Source organism: Lonchura striata, chromosome 4 (assembly GCF_050655825.1).
Source record: "Lonchura striata isolate lonStrDom1 chromosome 4, ASM5065582v1, whole genome shotgun sequence".
Taxonomy (NCBI): Eukaryota; Metazoa; Chordata; class Aves; order Passeriformes; family Estrildidae; genus Lonchura; species Lonchura striata.
Window position 1 is genome coordinate 59,251,094 of NC_140706.1, and position 27,641 is coordinate 59,278,734.

The 27,641-nt window shown below is 41.0% G+C and overlaps 1 long non-coding RNA gene across 2 annotated transcripts; it reads left to right on the plus strand.

The window, feature by feature from the left end:
- Positions 1 to 5,247: 5,247 nt before the first annotated feature.
- LOC146767650 (uncharacterized) lies at positions 5,248 to 25,941 on the plus strand. 2 transcript variants are annotated; one of them, XR_014954903.1, is made up of 4 exons: positions 5,248 to 5,769; positions 6,746 to 6,811; positions 18,658 to 18,760; positions 25,108 to 25,941. It is a non-coding gene; the product is annotated as an uncharacterized LOC146767650 (long non-coding RNA). The 2 variants fall into 2 exon arrangements; XR_014954902.1 differs by having other exon boundaries at positions 5,248 to 5,699.
- Positions 25,942 to 27,641: the final 1,700 nt, after the last annotated feature.

Genomic DNA, 27,641 nt, shown 5'->3' on the forward strand with positions numbered 1-27,641 from the left:
AGATTTTTGTAATTGCATTTTCAGCTCCTGAAAATGTTAAATGAAAACATTTTTTTTTTCTTTCTTTGTTTATGAAATGCAAGTCAAGGTGTCATGTGATAAGCAGGACTAACTTGAAATGCTTATGCACAGCAATGAAGTATGAAAGTGACCCTTCTGATTTTTATCAGTCTGGAGTTGGGCACTCCTTATCCATCCTTGCTTTGCCAGATACACACATTTAAAAAACATGACAAATATTTTGGTCTTCAGAGGCTTCTATGCTTGGTTATCTCCAGTCTGTTGGAAACTCCATCCGCTCAATTATTCACTCAGTTGCATATCTAGCTCCATACTTTGGATCCATAATATTTTTCAGTTCTTTAATGGCTTAGAAAAACAAGACAAACATCCCTGAAGAAAGGAATTAATGAGTTTCAGGATGTCAAACACAGCAGAAACTAATTGCTGTTAAATCAAAATCTTTAAACCAGAATGAGCAGCATGCACACTTGCTATACTTAACACTTGTCATTTGTAAAGAAGTGCCTCATTTTGAGGTGTGTTGACACTACTACTCAGTAATGAACTGTCTGGTGAATATAGACACAATTATTATGTTCTTTGCTGTGCAAGTGCTGCACATCTCAGTACAATATCATCATAAAAGTAAGAGCAAAGTGACAACATAAATGGTGAGAGTAGGCTGAAGGGTATTTTGACCACCGATTTCCAAGGGAAATTACTTGTAACTTGTTCAAAGTGGTACTGGCTGAGAATTTTCTCTCCTTTCAAGAGAAATCCTGACAAAGTCACTACTAGTTTGGAGCCTGTTGTTTTTCTTTTTGCTTGTGCTCTGGCTTCTGCACAAAGCTCTCCTCCTGGAGCATGCCCTTTCCAGATGGAGGTGTGCCATGTATGCCATTTGTATACATTCCGATTTATGTTGTTTGCTGCTTCAGTCTGGTACTCAAAGAAGAATCCTGTCCTAAAAAGCCATAGCAATGTGTGTTCATAGCTTTTCTCCCTGTGGGCCAGGACTAACTTCTAGAAAGCAGTAAACAGTTCTACTAAACCATTTCTGAAAGGACAGACCTGAAGTGGCCAACTCAAGCCTCAAAACCAAGATGACCTTTGGTGATGCATATTGCAAGCCACAGACTGATTTATCTGATTGTGCCGACAACATTCCCAGATCTCATCTAGGAGTGCAATGGTGGGCCGGGGACAGGTGAGGGAAGCAGAGCCACTTCCAGCAAGGATGAACGCATGAGGGACAGAACTTGTATACTTGACACATGCAGCATTTGGGGTATGTAATACAACAGGAATGCTATGGAAAGAGAGTGTAATTTTCACATCAGCAGGGAAGACCTAATTTATTCCAGTAAGTGCAGTTACCTGCAGATATTGCTGTAATCCATTGCCCAGCCCACACTAGAGGCATTACAGGAACAAGTAAAGGGAATAGCTTGGAGCACCTGGTCCAGTATGTTATATATATGCAAAGAGTTTGAAGAGTGGAGAAAGTATGCTCAGTGGTATCAGTCCAGCCCACTGGAGATACAGGTACGTGATATACAGCCTGGACATGGAAGTGTTAATGAACATTTTCTCACAAAAATCCAAATCGGAACATAAATGGCAGAGACTATACACTGTCTTACTTTGTTCTTATTCTGCAGTTGACAGTTTTAGGTAAGGAAAACTGGATCCATCATTCTCACACTAGATGAGTAGTTAAATGATCTACCAATTGATCAACAGGTGACTTTTGAGAATCCTTCATGATTTTATATAGCTAATCATTACCACTCCATGGCAATCTTGTTGTCCTTAATTCTGTTACCTTTATTTATTACTTGTAAGGGCAGTGGTTCAATACCTTGGAAGTTTTCTTTATATTTCTTTTTCCTTAAAGTAAATCAGCAGGTATGCTCAATTAAAACAGAGGGATGATGAGGAATACACATAGTGCTGGTGGCTACAGGCTGTGCCCTGGGTGGGAGGAATGTCAGGAGCCCCCAGCAAGGGGCTCTGACCATGCCAAGGACTGATTGCTCACCCTGAGACACACCAGGAGCTGATGAACAGCGAGAACACCCCAGACTAAATATCACCACTGGAATGGGCACGCAGACTGTGAAAATGTAAATGTCTGTGAAAGTTATATATATTTACATATACGCTATATATACTGTGAAAGTATAATCCTTTGTTCAAGTTCGCTTGTTGAAAGCACAACTCCAGCTGTTAGGGTGTTGCTGCACCACCACTAAATAACTTTGAGGGTCCAGAAGAGTGGGACATTGCTATGGGAAACCTGGGGTCCAGCCAGCAGGGGAAAGCTGTGTGAGTGTGGGGAGCTGGAACTGCCTTCGGTCCCAGCAGTGACAGCCCGGGCGGCGGGAGTGTGGCTGCCACAGCGGCTCCTGGGCGGCCAGACTGGGAAGTTCCCTTAACAAACTGCGTGCAGGGCAGTGCCGAGCCCCCCAGGCCATTCCCCAGCGCTGGCCCCGGGCTCCCCCGTGCTTCAGCCGGGATCCAGAGCCGGCAGCTGCCCGCTAGATGGAGAGCCGGGCGCGCAGGAGCCGCGCGGAGGCCCCAGCGCTCCTGGAGCAGCGGCACATTCCCGCTCCTGTTCTGGGACTCGGCGCTGCTCAGCCGCAGCGGGCACGGGAGAGCAAATGAATTGGCCTCTGGGCTCTGTCGATTTGCGAGCCTTTAGCTGCATTCAGAGCAGGTTACAAAGCTTGTTTCCATAGGCAGGGCTTAGGTTGTACTTCTTGACTTCAACTAGCTGTCCCCCGGTACCAGAAAGTCTTCCCTTCACCCAAGCTAAAAATGACAAAAAGAGAACTTTGCTTAGAGTAAGGGAGTAAAAATTACCACAGGGCCTCACAGGATGATCAAAACAATACATAAAATGTTTTTAAGTATAATGTGGGACTGAAATTGGGATGAGGTCTTAGTATTATAAAAATTAAAAAAAAAATCTTAGTACAATGAGCTACATTTATCTAAAAATGTTTCATTTTCTTTCTATGAAGAAACCTGGAAACAATGTAAGTAATCTGTTAGAGGGGACAACACCCATGCAAATCCATTTCCTTTTTTTTTGTTTAAAGCTTAGTGACTTTGCTTTACAGATGATAAATGACTTCTCTATGAAATCCTGTTTTTATTCTTTGTGGTAGTCACTATTTTAACTTTGTTATTAATTGCAAAAGATAATCCAAAAGCAAAGTAAAGCAGTTTACCAGACTGAGAACATTAGACTGAAAAGTAGGGGATCAGCCTAGGTTCGTAGTGACTGCGCAGCATTCATTTTGTTGCAACGTTGTAAACTTGAAATTATGACTCTTGAGGGAAGGGATGGCACCCATGGCACCTTGCCAGGCTTCAGAGGTGGGGCTGTGTGAGCCCTGAACCTCAATTCAACAAGGCCCAGTGCAAGGCTCTGCAGGTGGGCTGAGGCAATCCCGAGCACAAATGCAGGCTGGGCAGAGAATGCACTGAGAGCAGCCCTGAGGACAAGGACTTGGGGTGCTCATGGAAAAGCAGCACAATATGAGCTTGCAATGTGTGCCCACAGCCCAGAATGCCAAATGTGCCCTGGGCTGCATGCAGAGCAGTGTGGCCAGCAGGGAGAGGGACGGGATGCTGCCCCTCTGCTCTGCTGTGGTGGGATCCCACTCAGAATGCTGTGTCCAGTCCTCGGGTACCCCAGGGCTAATGGCTTTAAATTGAAAGACAGCAGGCTTAGATTAGATATTAGAATGGAATTCCTTACTCTGAGGGTGGTGAGACACTGGCACACATTCCCCAGAGAGGTTGTGGATGTCCCATCCCTAGAAGTGTTCAAGGCCAGCTTAAAAGGGGCTTTGAACAACCTGTTCTAGGGGCAGGTGTTCCTGCCCATGGCAGGGGAACTGGAACGAGATCAGTTACAATGCTGTAAATTAAGCAATTGGTATATTTTCACAGCATAGCATATGTGGATTGTTTGTGGCAAGGACTGAGGAAAACACATGTTATCAGTTACCTCACAGCTTTGGGTGAGTTCTAGCATGATTACATTTTTGTTGGCTTTCAAATGCTGTAATCATGGTTGTAACTTCCATATTTCAGGGTATATAATGCTTCCACTATTGCCTGTATGATGCTTTGTTTCTGGGTACAAAACACTTCCAGCTGCTGTGACTTTGCTTTCAAAACAGGCACTGTTTTTGCACACCACTAAAACGATTGCCACTGATGGTTTTGGAGGGTTTTTAAGAACCAGGAAGGAGAGAAACTCCTTTCTCCAGCATTGTCTGTCTAGCTGGTCTCTACTAGGTATGAAGAGTCCCAGGGTACTGCACTGACTATAAAATTAGAGGAAAATGGTGAGGTATGTGAAGTACTTTGTAACTATTTCACATGGTCAAAGTCCATGACCAGCTATAATCTGATCTGAGGAATGAGGAATAATCACTTTCTTAGTTTCTTCTGCCTTGCCTTGTACATTTCTGTTGGATGTGGCATTTTGTCGTGACCCTGAATAGTTTGTGGCATTATAGACAGCATTATGGTTAGGTTTGTGTCCTTTGAATTAGCATGCTTATTATCTGAAAATAGACAATTGTTGTGATGTATTTCTACTTTTCAGTAATGGATAAAACCAGGGAGTAGTGAGAGTTTCTTTCAAATTCTCATAATCTTTGTAAGATGTCTTGTTACTTGAATATGCTCCCAGCCTGTGCTATTTCCATTGTTGTAATCTTTTTGAAGGGCTGGAAATCCAGATCTGCCTTGGTAAACCTCCTTTACCAGCAGCTTGTCAATAGCTTTGATCTGTGGGGTTTTGCTGATGGAGCTCAATACCTGCTCCCATCACCTGAGGGCATCTTCTCTGATCAGATGCTTTTTTCTTCCATGTAGAATAAAGATTACCAGCCAGGGGAGGATTAGCAGAGAGGGTAAGATTATGAATTTCCTGGAGGCTATTGGGGAATTCAGGATGCACACCCAGCCAGAGGGGCTAATGCAGTATGCATGACCTAAGAAGGGGTATTTGCACTGTAGGGGTAACTGAAGACCCAAGACAGGATCATAAGGATTTTTTGTTGCCACTTGCAAAAGTTGCTCCAACTTTCACAGTGAAAAAAAATACCTATTCCAATTTTACACTGAATTTTTATGTGTGGTTTTTAGCTGAAATTTGCCTTTGTATTGTAAATGCTGTTTCTCCTCTTTGCGGCAGATGTAAAAAGATAAACAGATGGGACTTGATCACTGGACTAGGAGTTCACATTAATTTTGGGCTCATCCATAGGCTGGCTATTCTGTCAGTATTCCCAGGGAAAATATATCAAAACAGTAATGTGATTCACTCAAAAAAGAACTACAGAATGGGAATGTATCAGTGCAGGTCAATATGACTTAAAGGGAAACAGGTGCTGGCATACAAGCTAAAAGTAGGGCTGAAAAAAGTAACTGTGCAGGGGACAAGAGGTACCCAGCTTCACAGGTGCTTGTGATTTGCCAGATCTGGCTGTTCAGAGCTGACAGGGTAAGAGTTAACAAACTGATGTCATCCTAGCTGTTGATTAAGGAATCCTTATCAGCTGGGAGTTTTTGTTAGAGACAGCCTTCGTTCAGCATTTCTGTTTGCAGTCTGCATTAAATAGCTAATAGAATGGTGTTTGTGGGTGCTGTGTTACAGTGAAGGCAGACTGGTAAGGCAAGGCAGTCCATGTAATTAATGCAAAATAGTGCTTGAAATGGCTGCATGCAAATTAGACACAGGTGTGTCAGTATTTCATTGCTTTTTGTGTTGCATATTGGTACTGGATTAAGCCATTAAGAGAAATAAGCCTGAAATATTTGTATATGTTTTTAAAGCTGTGTTAAAACGTGTGGACAATAGGGTAAAGTGTGGTCAGATTGATTTTAAAAAAGGTGAATTATTTTTAGGGAGGACCTGAAGAATTTAGGCTGTTGAGTACTCTCAGAAGCCCATAGAGTGGCTAACTATGCTTTTTCTTCCATGCAAAACATATTCACTGAACTAGGGTGAGAGGTGCAATAACAAATGGGTAAAAAATGAAAATATGCAACTGTAATGAGAAAAGCAGTTCCTCAGAGCAGGAATTCAACTCTGGAACCAAGCTCTGGAACTGTTGAAGGACAAGGGTAGGTTTCCACTGCTTTGCTGTCTTGAAATCCAGAATGGCTGCCTGGGAAGTGGCTTAGTCAGTTTATACTGGCTGAGTTTAGTCCAAAGGCAACAGTGCAACTCAAGGGTCTGACCTACAGGAGGACACACACCATGACCTAAAGGTCTGTTCAAGCCTGAAGCTTTTTCAATCTGTCAAGTGATTTGAAGGTGAAAAGACTTGTACCTTACCCAGTTCTGCACAGCAGCCGTGCTGTAGCCTTTAATTGTTTTTATTCTGTGATGCTTGTATTTGAGGCAGAACTGCATCAGAAATTTATGACCAGACAACAAAGCAATCAAATAATAACTGCACTAACTTTTGGGTCTGGGTGGAAGGGTACATTCTGTTTTCCAATAAGGTAATCACATTTCATCTGACAGTTTGACTTTAACTAATGGAATACATATTTAAATTCCTTGATCAGAAAGTGAGATGCTAGAGGATCTATTGCCACATGTGAAGCACTCTGCTGTTGCTTGCCTTACTTAAGTCAGGAAAACATTTTCCTGGGAGTTACCAAACATGGGTGAAAAGCTAATAACAGCTGTGCCTTTGCCTTCTAGTAAGAGACATCGACATTAGAGCTGATGAGTGACCCAGCTGGATACTTGGGGAGAATCAAAGGGCAGGTGGGTGATTTTCAAATCAGACTGCCCTACCTTGCAGGTGGGTGGGCTCTTGTGAGCAGAGTGGTGGGGTTGTTCAGAAATGCCTTCTGCTGACAGCTAGAGTCTGTGGCATTTGGCTCGTCCTGAATATGACTTACAGGCTGATGCTGGTCATGAAATCCCATCAGCACACTGCCTCCTGGCATGAATGTGGACAGCCTTTGGGAGACAGATGGGTAAAAGGCCTCCAAAGGACACAGATTGGATTATCACTTGTAGTACTTCATCACATGCTGGACTCTTGCATAATTTTTAATTGAAAAAGATGACTGACAATTCAATTACACATCCTGCTGTGCAGGCATTCTATTTCATAGCCAGTTGTTCCTCTTTGCCCAAGGATGAATCTGGTTTTACCCTGATGTCAGTTTTGTTGCCTTGTGACCATTAATCTCATTGCCAAGCTGTTGCATGCAGCAGCCTGTGCAGAGGAATCCTACTGGAAACTGCAGCTGGTTGGAAGAGGAGGTATGGCAGAAAACTCCCTTGTATCAAAGCGTTTCTTATAAACCCACCTGTGCTGAGAGCAGGCACTGGGGATGCTTAGGTGTGTTTATGCATGTTGTGGGAGCTGGAACAAAGCAATATGCTCATTCCTGATGACTTATTTTTGCTCAAGTGTTTAGGAGCAAGATACCAGCCAGCTGCTACCTGCTCCTGAGGGTCTAAAACAATTCTGGTAGTTAAGAGATGTTTAAAGGTGTTCCATGTGCTCCTCCAAGCTTGTTGTTTGCCACACTTGTAGAGCTGTCAGGCAGTTTCTTCCATTGTTGACATTCTGCAATTGCTTCTGGCTGCTATCAGCATTGATTGTGGTATTAGTTTGTACTTAAAGAGGTGGGAATCTGTGCAAGTGGTTGGCTTTTCTTTCTCACCCATAGCTGGCAATCAATTCTTAAGCTGCTGTGCCTAGAACAAATCACTGCATTGAAATATGTTCCATTTTGGTAGGAAGCCCTTTGTACTTAATGGATTGATTTATCCTGAAAGCACCGGGGAGCCAGCTTAGCATTTCTACATGTTAGATAGAGTCCATGGGAAAGGAATCTGTTACCTCACATTTTAAGGGCTTCAGAAATGAAACCCTGATTCTATCTCACAGCAAGTGTAACTAGGTTGCTAGTTTTGGGGGTTCACCAGTTGTTTTGTGTGCTAGGTGCTGTTATAAACCTGTCCTATGCCTTTCATGTGGCTGGGATCTGGCTCTGGATGGGTTAGAGTTGCAACCCTGGCAGCCCAGTGTGCCCCATTTTCCAGTGTAACAGCTGTAAGGATGTCCCAAAGTGCTACAGGTGTCCAAGATTAACAATGACTGCTCCTAGTGGGGAGTCCCTGAGAAGGAGATGCCAGCTTGAGTTAGCAGAACTGTACTTCTGATGTCTGGTGTTGCATGGAAAGGGGGGACATTTTGACAGGAATTCCACAGAAGTATGGTGACATGGGCCTGTTTCTGGGCAGGTGAGAAATCTCTGAATGAAATTTGCTCACAAGGCTAATGCATGTGCAGCTGAAGCACCTTAGGAAACCCAAGTGAAAATACCCTGTCAGGATACCTGATAGTAAAAATAGTCACTGTAAAAATGGCACCAGTTTTAGTACCTAAAATATTTTCTGAACTATACCCCATTAAAAGTTACCCTTTAAACAGTTTAGTTGTTTTGGGGGGGCATGTCTTGAAGAACCAGTGGTGTGTTATTATTTCAGCTTGTGATAAGGGCTTTTCTTTATTGCCTTGCACAGGGTATGTTTTATTCATGTTTTCCACACCGTTGGTTTTTGTTTCCTGGAAATTGCTGCTGTGCACGGTGACCTGGAGAGCTGCTGCATCTCCACACCTGTGAGGCTGAAATGGCTGGGTAGCTTCCCTTAATGAGCAGCTGAGTCCCACAATGGAAGTTTCCACTCAAGGACCCAGCAAGCTGCTCTGGCACCTTTCTCAGTCCATCAGACAGTGGCTCCTGTGGCACCTGGGAGTGAGTGGCAAGAGAGGAAGCTGTGACAGCCCTCGCTGCTTTGGGTTTTGCCTTGTGACAGTCAGGCGGCAAAAAGCAGATTTCAGTTCCAGACTGATGTTTTCCCCCAGTGTCTGTGCTCTAAAGGGTTTGTGCCATAGACACATCCAAGCCACACAGTGGGGACAAGCTGGGTAAAACAGGCTGTGCTGGATTCTGGGGTTTTGTACCTAACCTGTCACAGGCTTTGTGCTCACCTCAGTTAAGCCTTGCTTTCATGTCTCTTAACTGTCCTATGTCATAATCAGTTTTTGTGCATGGCTAATTAGGGGCTTTAGTGTCTTCAAAATGTACAAGCTGCTTTCTCCATGTGTGCTGGTTTTGGCTGGGGTAGAGTTGATTTTCTCCACAGTAGCAGACATGGGGGCTGTGTTTTGGATTTGTGCTGAACACACTGCTGATAACACAGGGATGTTTTGGTTACTGCTGAGCAGGGCTTGTACAACATCAAGGCCTTCTCTGTTTCTTGTACTGCCCCTGCCAGTGAGGATGCTGGAGGGGCACAAGGATTTGGGAGGGGACACACAGTCAGGAGAATTGACCCCAGCTGACCCAAGGGATATTCCAGACCATATGGCATCGTGCTTAGCACATAAATCTAGGGGAAGATGAAGGAATGTTCTCATGGACATCCCTCTTCTTGAACTCTTTTCTTGTGTTCTACAGTGCTGAACAACCAATTTGCTACCATGAAACCTGAGTACCAGCAACAGAACATTCTCAGACACTTGCTACTTTGTCACATGGATCATTCTTGATGTGCTCTGCAGCTGGTGTCCTTTGCTGCTCCTAATCTGTGCTGAGCACTTTTAAGCTCCTAAGGACACCCAGTGAGTCAAAGTGGTGTCATAGTTTATTTCCAGTGTTAAGATAGAGAAAGCATCATTTGCTAAACACAACAGCCTCCTTCTAGCACTTTAGGGGTTGTCAGTAAAAACCTAGGGGCTGTTGAGCTGAGGCTACATACTTAAACATACTCAATGAAGAATTTTTCTTGAAAACCTGATTTCTCCTCTATCAGAAGTCTTGGTGGTGGTTTGTGTCAAAAAAAAAAAAAAAAAAAAGCTACCTCACCTGAATTAGGATTCCCAAGTACCAGAGAGGAAAGCCACACAAGAGGTGTCCCAAATGAGCTTAGTGTGGCCTGCAGCGTGGTCAGGGAGTAAGGGTGCTTTTCACAGAGCATTGCCTATTGCTCTCTGTGCATAACTAATCATCCAGCCTCCTGAAGTTGAGAAACACATAACATGTTAGCCAGGGATTATTTTTGTTAGCTCAAAAATGCCCTGCAGGGATTTCCCCACTGTTGGAGGACAAGCTGTTGAATTATGTCCATGGTGGTACCTTCTGGGTTTAAAATACCCTAGAGGAAGGCTTGAGAGGAGGCTGAACCTGAGTGGTTTTGTTCTAATACCTGGAGGTGGGAATTACTCTTTGCTCTTCCACTGATTTCCCTTTAGGAAAGAACAAGTAGCAGTGTATTACTAAGATCTGCTTAGACATGAGAAATTGTAAAATGCAGCCAAGATTATGTAAAAGTTTAGGATCCCTTGGGGGGCTGAATTTTTCAGGCTCACTAGGTTTGAAGATGATTCTTGGGAGCAGTAGCCTGAAGCTATGATGGGAGGCCACATAAAACCTTTGCCTGTCCAGGCAAATGAGTCCCATAGTATTTCTCAAGGGGAAAAATGCAACCTGATCCAACAGTCCCTTGGTGTCAGTGGTTCAGGGAACGGAGGAAGGACATGGACCAGTGCCTTGTACCTTTAATTTACAAACCAGCTAATAGGAGCCCACCTGAATCAGGGTTTCTGAGAAGCAGAGAGGGCAGCCAAATGTGAGTTGTCCCAAACCACCTCAGTGTGGCCTGCAGGGTGCTCAGGGAGCAAGGATGATTCTCATACAGCATTGCCCATTGCACTGTGTGGGTAGTTAACCATCCAGTCTCCTAAAGCTGAGAAACACCTGAGAAAAGTGTTCACCTTCTGAGATGTGTGGGGCACCTTTTGCCCAGGTGAGTGTTGGCTATCCTGCTTGCCTATGGAGGGAGCCATCCTGCCTGGGATGTTGTGTGCTTACACCACCTTTAGACAGCATTCATTGGACAGGAGAAATTCTATTCAGAGCACTGTCCCTCATACCATAACAGCCACATGACCCCAAGGGTTAACCCTTCCTCTGACAGTGATTCAGGCTGTGCCAATGGAATAACTTCTTGTTTGGAGATTGAAATGAGCCACAGATTGCTCACATGAATGGAAATTGTGGTGTTGATGGTAAAAAATCCAGTGTAACTAACACGTGATAATATAAAAGGGCAAAAAAGATAATTTATACATGTCAGAACAAAAAAAAAAAGAAAAGTACAAAAAAGAAGTTGCTTCTTCTTGTATATGTTTCTGGGTACAATTTTATGGGGTTGCCCTTGGCTGCTGTCTGCAGTAAACACTTTACTGAGAAAGAGCCACTGGTACTCAGTGATTCCCAAGACTGTGATTTAACACAAGTAAGTTTTGCTAAGGACTATTGGTCTTTCCTTATTATTGAAATATCCTTCCCCCCTTCCATTTTAGGTGATGTAATTTATCAGCAGCACTGGCAGTGTCAGAAATCCTGGGAAGGCCTGGTTGCAAGGAGATCTTTGAAGTAGCAATATAGAAAATGTATATAACTTAGCCTGAAGCAAGTGTTGTTTTCAGCTGAAACCTTCCCAGCAGCTCTTTGTCAAAGGCAAGGTGCAGCCTCTGGTGCTGCCTGTGAGCTCAGTTGCCTCAGGATTGTGGCACAGCATTAACACAAACCTTGTCTCACAGTAACAATAGGAAATCATCTTCTCTATCTGGTGTAATACAGACTTTCCTGCAGTCATGGAGTAGCAAGTAATAAACAGTGCTGAGGGCTGTTGTAAAGAAGATGGTGATCACTTATCTTGAGATTAAGGTTTTGTTTTCCTTGCAGAAACTGTCTCAAAGCTTGTAGCTGGAGAAACTGTTGTGTTACTTCTTCAAAATGTGCCACGGTTACCATTGCTTATGACTGAGGAAAGTAGGATGCAGTTGTTCTGTCTGTGATGGAGTGGGAGCCACAGAAAAGGGGACAAGAATATGCAGAGACTGTTCCCTTTTCCCTTGCATCTTCCATCAGGTGTATGGGCTTAATTATGTAGCTATTAGAAAATGTATGGAATTGGCATTCCAGCTAAGGATGTACAGAATGATTCAGTGTGCTTTCAACATCTATGCTGTAAAAAATGAGGTGGCTGGAGCAGGGAAATGAACTGAGGAGAGCAGGATATGAGCCAGATATTAGGGATTTATCTGAAATTCTGTGAGTTTGATAGAATGTGTGTTGGCAGGGTGCATTCTTGAGACATACAGCAGCAGCTTTGCCTGGATATCCCTCCCAGTACAAACCACTGTGTTTACAGAGGTCAGTGGTGTTGGGCTTATCATTGGAATTTTAACTGTGAAATTTGTGCTCTTGTTACCTCACTGGTTCTGAGCATGGGGGTCCTGCAGACACAGGTTGGAATGAAGGAATCCAAACAAGGTGAAGGCCATTTCTCAATAAAATGGTGCTAATGAAGTGTCCTGCTGGTCTCTACTGTTCTTCTATTTACCCAAATGCCATTTATTACCATGTTTTCCCAGCCTGACTGTGTGAAAGCTGAGTAGGGACTGTCTCTGCTCTTTAAAACTGCTACAAATCTGTTAGACTGTACATATCATGGATCTAAATATACATTTAGGTAAAATATATAACACAGCTGCTAGGCAGTTTATTTTCACCAGTGGAAAGACTATATTTCAAAAGAGTGGTGAAATGTCAAGTGAATTATGGGGTTTGTCTCCTTACTTGTAAAAATAAATTGTATATTCTATAATCTGAACCAGACTATGTTTTAATTATGCACTGTTTAGCTTTGATTTACTAGGCAGGTTATCTAGAGGCCAAAACACTAGCAGATATATTGTAGTAAGCCTGGAATGACTTAAAGGGCAAGCATTAGACTGAGTAATTCATTTTGAACAAGCTATCATAGGTTTTTTTGGTAGGCTTTTTCATCTTTTGCCTCCAAGCTTAACTCTTTTGTAGATTACTGTAACTTAATTTCTGCTTTATAATTTGATTGTTAATTATCAACCCTGTTGGTCCTCCATATAGTTTATCCTCATAGGGGTCTGCAGCAATAGATGTAATTGAACTTGTCTATGCAGGACTTTTAGCTAATTGACTGCTTTTTCTTGTGGAGAGCTGAGTCTGGAAAGATAAGCCACAGGCACTGGTGTTTCAGTGAAACGTGCATAGCACACAATGGGAGATGCTCACTGAAGTCTCATGTTACTGGTAGCAACACTGATGTCTAATCTTCCTAGATATATGATACTCCAGCCAGACTCCAGAGATTTTACCCTCTGGTCTTTGTATCATGCTTGAATTTTGTGTTCAAACAAATGCCAGAAGTTTCTGCAGAGCAGGATGCGTTTTGAACCGGACAAGCATTTCTTATCAGTGGATTGAGTGTTTGTGGTCAGTGATGAACAATTGGGTTTGACGTTCTCCTGCATGCTGGTCATGGATTCTGACAGCATGCTGAGAGATGCTGTCAGTAGGATTGCAATGTTACAGTAACAACTCAGCCCTTAAAATGGCAATGGAAATGGTTAGTTTGGATTAGGAAAGATAAGAGCTGAGAAATGCTGACTGTAAAAATCACCTGTTAACATCCCCAATCTGGACATCAAATCTAGTAGGTTTGATTAAATCTATTAAATACAAGGGCTAAAAAACTGTTATTAGACCAGAATCTCTGTGTAAAGAATACAGTGAACTTACCTAGTGTAAAGTAAAACAACAGCAACATGGGGATGGTCTGGGCTGATGTCTCGGAAGGTTTTCTGATGGCAGATGTTTCAAACAAAAGCAAGGAGATGCTAACCTTCACTAGAAAGCACTTTAGAGAAAATGCTACATCAGTAACTGGGCAGCAGTGGATCAAACTGCAGACAGAACAACAGCCCAAAGTTAGTGAGCACTGGTACTGTGCTGGAAGAACGACTACTGCTCTCATATTGAATGATGCTCTAGCCTAACCCTGCTTCCTTCTGGGATCTTAAGTAGTTTTAGCCTGTTTGATAACTCTGCTGTAAAATGGACATATGTGCATTCAACTTGTGTACTGACATATGTGCATTCAAAGTGGTTTCTTGACATGTGATCAGGTGCTGCAAAAGCAAACTGGTATTTGTCAGTGAGCAGTGGGACTGGGTTTGTTCACTTGGATTTGTAAGATTGTTTACCTAAGTTAGATTTTTGAGTTGCTTTTTGACTTAGATCAGTAAAAAGTTTATAAAAAGGTGTCAGATCTATCTGAAGAATTATATAAGTAGATAGCAAATTTCTCAGGAGTAGTGCTCTGTACTCTAAGCTCTCCCAAAGTATGTAGCACCCATTAATAGTTGTTTGCAGTACTGGATCAGAACAGCATCTGCCTCACACCATGACTGTGGTTTCTAAATTAAGTCAGGGAAGAAAATTTGGCCCTACTCCTCAAATAGCCTTTTTGTATTTCACAGTCAAATAGCCCCAGTTTAAAGAAACCCCATAACTAGCAAAACTGGGTGGAACTCTTAATTCACCCACTTTGCCTAACAGTACATGCTGAATGTAGTGACCCTGCTATAAACAGTACCAGAGTCCAAAGTAAAGGCCATGCTTTTTTAATCCATTCCTGTAGTTAGCATGCACTGGAAGGTTGTGGAGAGCTAGATGAATTAAATTCTTCACAGGGCTAGAGCTGCACTTGATTAGTTTTTATCAGTAAGTTTTTAATTATTACCTTGTCACTTACACCAAATTTGCCAACAGGCTTCAGTGAGCCTGTGCATTGCACTGCAGCTGCTGAATGTAGCACAACATGGTTTATCTTGTAGGTCTGTCAGAGGGGTTTTTATTCTTTGAATGAATATCAAGTTGTATATGGAACTTTAGAAGCATGTGTTTAAATTTTTTTCTTTTGTTTCAAAGTAATATGTTAGAGTGAAAACTCTACCAGTTGAGAAACATCTTTTACCATCAAGAAGCGAGGCTGTGTTCACTGCCTCTTAATGTCATGGGAGCTTCCTAGATTTTTTTTTTAAATTTTGGCTATTGTGGTGGATACTTGCTGTTATAACCATGTGATCAGCTGCTGTTTAGGCAAATTATAGACAAGTATAGAAAGAATGGTTGCACATCTCAGAAAAGGAAGAAATAGAAACAGGGTAGCTAGTTAAAATGATGTCAAGTAGAAGGGAGGGCTGATGAAAGATACTGAAAGCTGAAGTATAGAGAAATATTTATGGGAAATAGGACGAGAGAAATACAGCCCTCTGCCTGATGACTAAAAAATTATCTGTTGTCTCTGTAATACTACCCTGTCTGTGGCCTGAAAATCACCATTTGTTACTTGGCAATCTATTTCTCACAGAATTTCTTCTCCTGAGCTAAAACTGAGTGAATATTTGTATCTGTCTGCATCATACATTTATTTTCTTGCTGTGAACAAGTACCTAAGGTAAATTTGTAATCTGTGTCCAAGCACAACAATTAAACAGGCAGAAGTAGAAAGTCACTCTGTAGAGAGAGCTGTCTCAGAAAGAAGTGGATTTTTATCTTGTAAAAGCTTCAGCAGTGCATCGGAGGCTGCAACTTGCACTTTATTGCTTCACGTGACTGTACCTACTCTGGTTTCCTGGGCATAATTTGATCCAATTAAAAAATTGCAAAGTTTTCACAGCAAATGGCATTACTTGACTGAGGTTTTGCACTTGCTTAACTTTAAAGGCCAGTGTAGATTTTCTGGGTCACAGAAGAATCAGATGCTCTGCAGTACCCAGCCTGGGTTTGCTCTTTGCTTGATGCTAAGTATGAGAGAGTAAACCAGGCAGTGATCACAAGGGGTAATTCTGTGTACTGCAGGAATTTTGCAGGAATTTGGGAGGTCAGGTGGCATGATCACATCTGTTTCTTTTAGATTTGAAATCAAAGAATCCATAAGTTGGAGGAAACAAAAGCATTCCACTTGCTCATCAAGACTGACATTTCAAATTTGCATATCCAAATGTAGCCATTGAAATTCTCCATTTTGTGGTCATGGTTTCAGAAACTGAAATATTTAACATCTGTTAACATGAATGCAGCTTAAGCATTTGCACAGCTGGGGATCATGCCATATATGAAACTTGGGTGTAATCTTGAAGAAAAGAAAACTGATAATTTCCACTTAGCTGCATTAAAAAGAAGTCCTGTTTTCAAGAGTTGTAGTGTTTTTCTAAATAAATGTTGCTGGGTTGTTGGATGTGTGGCTGCTTTTTGTACCCTTTTATAAATGACTTACATGCCACAAAATACACCTATTAACCTGCACTTGATGGAATAACCAAATAAAGTTTAAAAAGCTGTATTACAAAGATTGTTATCTATGTAGGCTGGTTGCTTTACATTCTGGTTTACTTGAACACTGTTGGATGATACAAATGTGGTATTACTTGTGGCTTATCTGAATAGGATTATCAGAGCTTTCTAGCAATTACTTCCAGCTGTTTCAAAGATAAGTGTGAGAAATGGAAAGCTGTGGAGAAATGTTGGATGCAGATATGCAAACTCTTCAGGCCCTGCCTAATAAATACTAAGTGTGAATGTAAACAGTGCTGCTTTGAGGGTATATAACAAGGATTTTGGGAATGGTACTTTGTGGTAAATATACTGACTGCAGGCAGGGAGAAGATTAATTGTATCTGTAAAAGAAGTAATTGCAATATCAGAAAAAAAAGCAGTTCTAGCACTTCCTATTAGTGAGGTTTCCTGACTCTTTAGTAATGTATGGTAGAATGACACAAAGAATCCAATTTCTCATTTGCTGCTACAATTCCTGAGGGTAGAAAAACTTTTTTTTTGCAAGTAATACTTTCCTATCTAAAGGAATACATTGAGCTGGGTGCTTCAGTGCCTTGTTTCGATCCCTGTTTTGATAGATGGAAGACAAACCACAGAAAGTACCAGAAATGAAATTAAGTGAAAATGAGCACTGCTTAAACAACACCAGGCACTGCATCTTAAACTGAGAGGAGTCTAAGGGTTGTGCAGTCTCCTGTGTCCATGGTTTTATGCTATGCAGGAGTTAGAGGTGTGAAGTCCCAACTGGACTGCTGCTGGGGCCCCTGGAGGCAGGGAGCAGAGTTATTCCAGCTGAGCATCTGCTACGTAGCTGAAAGAGCAAAGAAAAAAATGCTGTTCATGCACTTGCTGATATTGATTATTATTGATTTAGCAGCATCCAGTGCCTCAATAATTCAGTGACATAAAACAAGTAAATTAATGACACCTTATTTACAGGCACATCTTGCCAGGGGCCAAATGCAAATCATCCCTGGTCTTTTAGCCCCTTCAAAAGCTGGGCAAGTCATTCTCTCAGTCTGCTGATTATCTCAGGAAAATTTCCAGGGCTGTCCAAGTTGTAGTAGAAGCTGCTTCCAATCACACTGGAAAGAAGGCAAGTGCAAGGACATGCAGTCCAAGACCAGCTGATGTTCAACAGGCAGGTGTCAGGCTCACCTTCCATAGGCTTTTTCTTGTGTCTAACTGTATGTGAATGTTCCTGTCAATATTCTTAAGCTTAAGGATATATATATATATATATTTAAATTGGTAAACAGGACAACATTCATAAAGGTTTTTACAAGAGAGGATAACAATTTGGTCTTTAATCAGAAACTTAGCCCTAGTAGTGTTTTCAACTCTGGAAAAAGTTCTAGAATATAACCAAAATAGTTGTAGTACAAACTGCAAATTTCCTTTGAAAGAGAATAAATGATCTATTAAAATGTTTTTTTCACAATATATTAAAAACCAAAACAAGAAAACCCAGAAAGTTCAGAATAAATACATATTATTGATCACTAATAGCCAGGTTTTACCTCCTGTATGCTCATGTGATAAATTACAAATACTTTCAAAAATAACTTAGCAGTAGAGACTTCAAATACCTCCTCTGCAGTCAGTCGAGTTCATAAAATGTGGTAAGCAGAGAAAGTTCTTGGTTAAATTAAATTAAAAACATTTGATGTCTAACAGGGTCATGACTAGAGTCTGTGCTTCAAATTTTTTTTAAAACTTTTTTGTTCTGCTTGACTGAGATGCCTGAAGCACAATTATGGTTTCCCACATTCAAATGAAAGCTCTGAGCAGCCTTTCTAGTGGTGATTTTCTGTGGGATGCTATAGTATAACAAAAAGATGCACCAGTTTGTAATATCATCTGCAGTTCTGATGCAACTTCAGCTGTAAGCTATGGATTATAATTTACCATGGCTTTAATGTCCATACTACTGATTCTAGGAAATGCTGATCAGTATTTTTCCCTTCCCTTCCCCAACAAAGCACCCAAACAAATATTTGTGCTTCCCTTTCCTCTCCTAGAACACAAGGTAATTTCTGAAGTTTAAATGTCTGTAAGGGTAGGTATGAATACATGGATTTTCCATCAGAATGATATATCTGCTTCCATTGGAATGGTCTAATAAATTTTCATCTCTGCAAGGGGAAAGTTAGAAAGTTACTATATTATTGCCTTGTTTTGAAAAGCAGTTGAGGAACAGCAAATAACACACAGTGTTTTCATACTCTTTCATAGAATGGTTTGGGTTGTAAGGGACCATAAAGATCTTATTCCTGCACATTTAGTGGTGGATGAAAAGAATGCTAAAGCATTCATATAATGGGCAGACCTTAAGGATCTCCATGATTTCTCCTGCAGGATCCACGGATCCTGTGCTGGTACCTCAGCTGAGCTGCAGTCAGAAGGGAAGGAGAAAGTGTTATTCATGAGAAGGACATGGACTGCTCACTGCTGGGGGCAGGTGAGTCAGATGATTCTGGCAATTCAAGGTGTTTGCAAAGAGAACAGACAAGAAAGAGAATATTTTAGAAGGGAACAGTCACAGAGTTCATGTTCCTGCTAGGACAAGTTTGTATTGTTCTGTTGATATAAATCATTCCTTAAGAGGTCTTGGGAATGCAGGCAGGCAAAAATGTTGACACCTCAGGATATTTGCCCAGGGTTTTTTCCTCAGAGGCTCTATCTTATTATACTGATCCTGATAAGGGAAAATCTTTCAAAGTAGAAAATGACCTTGCATGTAAACCAACTTTGACTTTTGTTATTCACTCAGTTCTGTGTTGCAGGGTTTAGTATTTTACAAAGTTCTTTTGGAAAGATCAACTGTACTACTTATGTAAGCTTTCTTTTGTCCTGTTCAGCTATTCCTTCTGCTTGGAGGAACATGTCATTTTCTCACTAAGTGCTGTCAGGGATACACTTCAAGGGCTGCAAGGAGTTTAATCAGTTTGGAACAAGACATCTATGAGGCATGATTATATCCAACAGGAAGAGTAGCAAAAGAAGCGTGTCTTGTGTGTTCACAGCAGTGCTCTGTGTCAGTTTTGCAGTTGGCATAATTGTGTATGGGACAGGGCTCCAGAGATGTAATTAGACACACTCTCATAGCTTAGGAGAGAGTATTTTGCATGTAAATAGTAAATAAATAAATCTTCAAATCTAAGGTTTTTCCTTTCAGCATGATCAGGAAAGGATCCTTCTCAGGTGGGTGATACATATGAAGCATTTCTCTAAGATTGTGTGGTCTGGTGACAGTGCCAGCTCTGCTACTGCCCAGCCACATCACCTGAAGAAAGTTGTGGGCCTCAGTTCTGATATATATATATATGCATATATAATAGGGAGAGCCACTGCCTGCCTTCTCTAATCCTTTCTGCCCTGGTCCAGCCCATGCTGGAGGAGGAGGAGAGGGCCCCCAACCCCTCTGGGAGTGCCAGAGGAGCGAGTGAGCAGCTGTGTTGTACTTAGTTCCCAGCTTGGGCGAAACCACAGCAATTCCACGTCTGTGGGGGAGAACATGGCATAAATAGAAGCAAGAAAAAAAATCTTTTCTTAAGTCCCACAACTGTTGTTGTCACAATCCTCACTTGAAAGTGTAATCTGTGGAAATATTCAGATCTCTGCTCAAGTAAAGGTTACCACTAATTCTGTTTTGTCCTGAGGAGAAGCTTTCTCCTAGAAACAGGAGAATACACATTTTTCTGTGCAGCAGGCTACACTTGCTTGTGGAGACAATGGACCATAAAGGCTTTGCTGTGGTGCTAAAGCAAATTTGAAGTTTCAAATTATTTCCTTCCAGAGTTGGTATCTATTATTCATCTGAGTGTAGCAGCTCTGAAATCAGAGATCTGCTCAGGGAGCTCCTGGCTTTCACTCAAGAAATAATAAAAGACTGGAAGAACAAAAAGAATGGTTTCTACAATATATGGAGCAATGGCACTTTGAGATGCTTCAGTAGACTTCTGTATCTTGAGTGCAGCCTTTTATGTTACCTCTGGCTGCACTCACTTATCTGCAGCCTCTCCCTCTTTGTCCTGGTTTGCTATTCTTCCCTTTGAAAGGACTTACATACATATATTTTTTTTTTCCCCTGTATGAATTGTCTGGAATCCACTTCAAAGGCTTATTGATCTTGATGGAGTTTACTTGCTTTGGAACAAGCCTCTGATGAGGCATGATCTTAAGGTGCTTCCTACACTTTATGGTCTATAGATCATATTCTTTAATCTGCTTCCTCTGTAAACTTGCTGTGGCCAGGTTTTCCCTGGTCTCAGCTTGCTCCTACACCTCCACTGAAGTGTGAGGGTGCAGTGAACCCCATCTCTGTTGAAGGTGACTGGAGAGTAAGGCTTGTTTTAAAAGGAGTCATGCCAAGTTCCCCAAGATGTGTGAGTTTTGGAAACCATGCAAAAATGCCTCTTGCCTCTTAGTACTGTGCCAGTAACAAGCTCAAATAAGTTTAAGCTTTTTTTTTTTTTTTTTTTTTTTTTTCCTGCTGAAGAATATAGAAAGACAAGTTCCTTCTCATCTGTTGCTTCTTACTGAATTTTCCAGAGATTTATTTAGCTTCCCAATTAAGAGAAAGCTATCAAAGATTTAAAGAAATGTGACATGCAGTGGCAGATCCCAAACTTGGAGTCATGCAATTTCTTGTTAGAAGGAAAACAGGTTTTGCAGTAAATATTCAGAGGCCAATACATCCCAAATGGCAACCTCAGAGCTGCAGTTCAGCTCTGGCTGGGCTGTGGCAGGACCTTTGTGCCACGGGTGGGCAGACAGGGTTGATGGCAACGGAGCAGCTGAACGAAATTTCACACCACAGAGCTGGATGAGGATAGCATGGCCCCTTGGGAAGAGTTCTGTGGCTATTTTGCTTACAGTGAGCATGTATTTTGTTGTTCAATGTTGGTATTAAACTCCTTTTGGAAGGTACAATCAAATAATATATGTGCATGATAGACAGGTGGTTTGCAGGTAGCTAAGCAAGAGATAATAACAATATTATTCAGTGTCAGTATTTCCGTGGCATTGCTGTTTCTGGTGCTGATGAGCAGTCTGCTAAGCTGTGTCCTAATTTCAATTTTACAATTGAATAAGCAGTTACTTGGTATATTTTAATTAATCAGAATTTCCTTACACTGATCTGTAAGATGCTACTGCATAGTAGTGAAGATAACTGTGGATGTGCTGATTAACCTTGCGACAATTCCATCAGCTGAAAATTCTGACAGTTTTGTTCTTTGGAAGTAACACAGTTTGCCTCTTCGAGGTGAAAACAATCAGTTCTTTGCTTGTGGTTTGCAGTGGATGACTCATTAGTGACAAGTGAAGAAGGCATGTGCAAATGTGTGCTCTGCTGTGTAGCACTGCTGTGATCTTATCTGACATGTGATGTGCCCAAGTGGCACATGCTGGATGGAAAAATCTGGTGCAGTTAGAGATGAGCTCATCCTTTTCTTTCACATCTTGTTCCTCTGAGAGAATATTCTGTGTTTTTTCTCATCTACAGCTTTTCTTTCCTTCCATCACTTTACAAATTGAAGAGAATAGCAGGTACCTGAAAAATGTATTTTCAATATCTGTGCTTCCTAAATACTTGAGTTTTTATTGTTTACTTTTTCACTGGTACTCAGCCTGTTCAGTTGGAATTAGGCTATTTCTATACCATTCTTAAAATTCAATTTCTCTGGTTAACCAGAACTGAGCTTTGAGGAGAAACTTTAATGTTAGCCTACAACTCCCTGAAGGGAGGCTCTAGCAAGGAGGGAGTCAGTCATTTCTCCCAGGAAAAAAGTGACAGGATGAGAGGAAGTGGCCTCAAGCTGCACAAGAGGGGGTTTTGATTGGATATTGTGAAAAATGTCTTTTCTGAAAGGGTGGTCAGGCATTGGAACAGGCTGCCCAGGGAAGTGGTGGAGTTTCAGACATCTACGTTGATGTCGTAGCTAGAAAGATATAAGTTATTAACTGTGCTTTTTACAGTAAGCATAGCTGACTTCATAGTTAAATTAGAGATTATTTCATTGATGAAAAATGCAGCTATTGTCTAGTTCACATAGCAAGGCAAGTGTTTAATGCCTTCTTGTTTTTCACACAGCTGAATGTCAAGTTGCATGAAAGATGCCCAGTGCGAGGCTGCAAGTCCCACTGAGCTCTGCGAGGTTTCATGTGTGCCTTTCACCAATGGCACTGAGAGATCAAGCACAATCCTGCAATTACACATTTCTTGCAGGAGGCAAGTTGGTGGGGGGAAGACTGTTTTGTTTTGCTGATAGGTTTTTACAAATGCATGAAGTCTGAGAAAAATGTGGATTAAGTGTGGTGGATATTTAGCTACACTTTAATCTCCTTAGTGCCTGTGCAATGGTCATATCAGCAGGAGGAAATCCCAAGAAGCAGAATTCTATGACATCTAGAATATCCTTAAAACACCAACTTAGCCAGAGGATCTCTGTTTCACCTGCATGGAAAATGAGTTATCATATCAGTCAGCTGTTATAAGTGCAGAATCACAACTGAGTTGTTTTCAGGGGAGGTACAATTGTTGTGTGTCTGACATTTATGTGAGAGGTCAGACTTCCCCACTATAACTCTTTGTTCATCCTCTAAAAGCATGTGTTCAGGTAGACATGTGGAATTTGAGGGACCTTTGTGCTAAGGTATCAAACCTGGACATTGGTTTTGCACAAAGCAGTACATTGATCTAACACAGATTTAAATTCTCACTGGGAGGTTTTGCTGTTTTTTTTTTTTTTTTTTTGTCACATGTTAATATTTATTCAGTACTCCTGTCAGAAAGTGATCAGTAGCTTTGGGGGGCTGGGGCCTTTGTACTTGAACAGGGTCACACAGAAGAGCAAAGGATGTAGATTGAGAAGTGAAAGATCTAGTTCTGGAAAACATTATGTGAAATAATATATTTAAATATATTTTAAAGAGTGCATGAGAAGCAAGAGTACCTCTAGCTGTAGCAAATCTTCTGTGAGTGCTGGAAGTAAATGGAGCTGGTTATGACTTTCTGCTCTAATATTTGGACTGGTAAGAAGCATTGTAGTCAAGTGAATATTTTTAGATTAAGAGTTTTAAATTCTTTTAGAACTGCAATAAATCTTTTAAATTGAAGTATTTTCATATTAATTGCAATATTTGATCTGGTTTGGACTGAGGACTGCTGAAATGCAAGAGTGTCATAAAGTTCAAGTGTGGAATTTTTGTGAGGACAGAAGCCTTTCTCTTCATATTTAGAAAACAGGTAAAAAAAACCTGCTCCAACAGTTTAAAGACAAAAATTAGTTTGGAGCATACCTACAGCTAAAAATGCAGTTTTACTCAGTAAATTTTATGAATTTATTAAGTGACAATTTTATTCTCCTTGATGTTTTGACAATTATATTAACATTGTAATTTTACTAGATTTATTTGCTTGAAGAAATTAATTTTAATTGTAAAAGACCCAGCTGTGTCCTGTGGGCTTTCTCCCTGGTGTTGTTCTGTGTAGCTGCAGAGTGAGACATCAGTTATTAACCTCTGAGAAATGGGGGTTAGGATAAGGGAAAGGCTGGCACGTTGTCATTAGGGCCACAAGGAGTGCTACTGTAATAACAAGATCTTGTTTAGCTCTGTGAATATTGTGAAAAGAAACCTTCAGCTGCTCTGCTCCTTTTGAAAAACAAATTAAATTTATCACGGGAGAAACTTTGGGACAGGCAGCCCTTAAAGTGAAATACTGGATTTATTCATAGATGAGCTGTAATGTGGACAATAGAGGTGTGGGTTTCTTAGGACCAATAGGTAAAAGATGTGATTTTTTTAAAGGCTAGTTCTAGAGTATCATGGAATCACTTAGGCTGGGGAAGACCTTGTTGATTATAGATCATGTCATGTCATTGTTATAAAAGAAATATCTTGATTCAAAACTTTTTTTTTTTTAATTTTCAATTAAAATACAATGCAGCTTCTCACCAGAAATTATGCTTATGATCTGGTGCTGTGAGATGCAAAGTGAAAAACAAAGAAGATAAATTGACAAAATAAAATAAGGCTATATAACATAAAGGAGGACTGCAAAAACAGAAGGGAGTGTGGTACACTACAATGCAATATGAACAAGTTTAGTTTCAATTTTTGCTGGTAATGGTACTTTCTTTTTTTGGGATTGATGAGTCTCCTTAAGGTATACTTACCATGGAAATTCCATGATTGCTTTTACTAGCACAAATTCATACGGATATATAAAACAGTCTATTGCTAATACCAAGAAAACCTTTCCATTTAGCCTGAGTCTATTAAGTTTTTGTCATCATAGGGGAGCAATGAATGCCTTCTGAACCTGAACAAAAGACTTTTGTCTCCTGCTCTGAGCAAGGTTGGAGTGAGCATGTGCTGGCAATCCCTTTGAATTTCTCCTCTAAAAAGAAGAGAGAGGTTGCAGTAGCTGTATTTATAAAAGTTCACTAGAAACAGAGTGTGTGTGTTAGTGTCACAAAACAGTCTCATGATAGTTCTAGCTGAGATGTCTCTCCATGTTTTAAATTACTAGACTTTCATGGAATGTTTCTGTGATAAATGCAGCTTTTCAATGCATCTGATTTTCCCACCATTTTTTTCTGCTGGATCAAAAGTAGATCAAAGGGGAGATTTCTGGGGAGAAATAACATGGAAATTTAAGACAGTAGAACAAGGATCAGAAAAAAAAGAGGAGGGCTGGGAACTGCCTTGGGGATGATGACTGGACAGCAAGCTGTAGCAAATGTTTTGGGGTTGAAAGTGAATGTGAAGAATGGGAACCATGGTATTTTTGTCGTCCAGCTACTCCAGCCTGCAGAAGAGGAGGCATTTAGGGTGGATAGTGCAGCAATCCAAGTGTCTCCAGGCAGGAGCAGGACTGCAGATGGAAAAACTGCCTCTCCATGGGCTCCCCTTGCTGCTTGGGTAGACCAGGCCTGGGAGATTACAGAAGGGTTTTGGAGGGAAAGCAGACTCTCCAGCAGAAAGGGAGGCGTCAATGCCACACCCCAAGAAACGCCGCCCAGGAGAACTTGGAGGAACCTGAGCCAGCCAGCCCCACCAAGAGCCTGCTAAACTGGTACTGCTGTGGGTGAGAGCTTGGCACAGAGCTGCAGGGGAAGCCAGATCCCTGAGCTTCTGTGTGTGTGGCAGTCAATATTTCTCACAGCAGAGAACAGAGCTTGGGGTTGCCCTCGGGGCAAAATGAGAGAATGCTTCAGAAGCCTTGTGGCTCAGCCTGTGCAATGAGTGGGAGTCAAAAAATGAAGCTTTCTGCTACAACAGAACACCAGAGCCCTGGATATTAAGCTGATGAAGTCAATTCTACGGCTAAAGCTTTAGCAAATTAGCAGTTTGAAACATTTTTATGCACCTAAAAGTGGAATATAATTTTCCTGATGGAAGTGGGCAACAGGAGGAAAAAAAAGGCTTGCCAGATTATCAGCAGTATGGCAATTGCTTCAGTTGTCTGCTTTGGTGTCCAGGGCACTGACAAGTGAATGCAGACATCCTCTGAAATGTGCAGACTCTTAGTCTAAAGAGTTTGTCACTTTAATAGTTTGTGCTTGTAATGGTTATTAGCATAAATAGCATGAATTAGTATATAAAAATTAAAGATCCGCTATTTAAATGAGAGTCTGACCTAAGGAAGGTGGTTTTCTATCAATTTTGAAATAATAGTAATATTTGAACATTTTTAGCAGAAATGTTTAAGGGTAAATTGCATTTCAGTCAATGCAATTGTGTATGCAAGTGCATGCAATTATTTTCACCTTGTTTTCATGCTGTTTTGGTGTTGGGCTGAGGGTTCAAACTATCAGACTCAATCTGGATTTCATATCCTGCATTTCAGGGGCACTGAAGTCTGAGGCTTTGCAGTTCAGCAGGTAGCAGACACCAACTTCTCTTTTAATCATTCTTGAGATGGAACTCATGTTTCTGTCCAGTTTAATTTTTTGGCCCTGACTTTTCCTTCACACTGATACTTTAGATGACTCTGTTAACTCCAGAAAGTCATATGTGAACCATCTAAGAGTGAGGACCAAGGGCACTGTGTCTGGACTGAATGGAAGTCACTCAAAATCCCAGTGGGCACATGGTCTCAGTTCAGTGGTTCCACCCAACTGCTCACAAATTAAAGCTGGTCTTACTTTCTTTAAAGTGGGGAGACAGGGTAGGGAAGAAGGAAATCAACATGTTACCTAAAAAATAGCTTGGCTTTTAAGCTTTTAATCTTCAAGCTGTACTGCAGCAAAAACAGAAACTCCAGTAATGGATTTCACAAGTACCAGATTTCAATTCATCCTTTTGTCTTGGTTACATAATTGGCTTTCATTGACTTGTTTCCTGAGTCCTTGCAGGGCTGGCTGCTGCTCTGAAATTTAGAGAAACGTTCATTCTTTCCAAGTCACATTCAGGGTAAAGGCAGAACTTTTAATGCAGGTAGGTCCTGTAGGCTGTATTTGCTCTATATTCAAGCAAATGTACTGTTAAAATCCTAAATTTGCTGAATAAATAACAAATTTTGTTATTAAGGTACCAAAGAGGCATAAAAGAAGCATGAAAAGTATTAAAGGGTATGATCAAGGGAGTAATGTTTTCTTTGAAAATGTGAAAATAGACAAAGAAATGTTCTCTTCAGTAGGGATTACCAATTATCTCAGAGGGAAGCAAAAACTACTCAGCTCAACAGGGCAAAGAGAAGGAAGTTTGTTAGAAGTTGCTAAGAACATCAAGCTTAAGCTTATTTAGGTAGCTACCTGTCCTACACTGTCATAACAGCTACAGAAAAACACTAACATAATTAGGTGCTTTAATGGAGTTGATATCTAATATCTTTCATCCTATCATGTCCTTCCCTTTGCCAGAGCAGAAATAAATATTAGTCAATGTGTTCCTGAGCTTGTTGAGTCTAGTTTTAAACGCTCCAAGTGCAGGATTCTGTGTGAACTTACCTGCAGGTAGCATCTGGTAAGTGTGTGAGAAGATGGTGTGAGTATTTGCCATTTCATTAGAAAAACAATGCTTTTTATCTTGTACTTCTCTGTATTAAGTCCTTTGTTTTTTATTTTAATTTTTTTTTACTGGTATGGTAAAATAATTGTACTTGCTGAATATAAGCATGGCTTAAACTGTTTGAATATGCCCATTTTAGTATTTCCTTTAAAAAAAAAAAAACAAAACCCACAACCTTTTAGTGTCTTTTTTGAGGGGAGGATTTGGATTTAGCAGTAGAGTAGGGAAGCTGCTAATTAAACACAGCCATCTTAAGTTTATCCTGTCTCCAGATCAGAGTAGTGGTTAGTTTTGGTAGTGTGTCTAACTAAAGACTATTC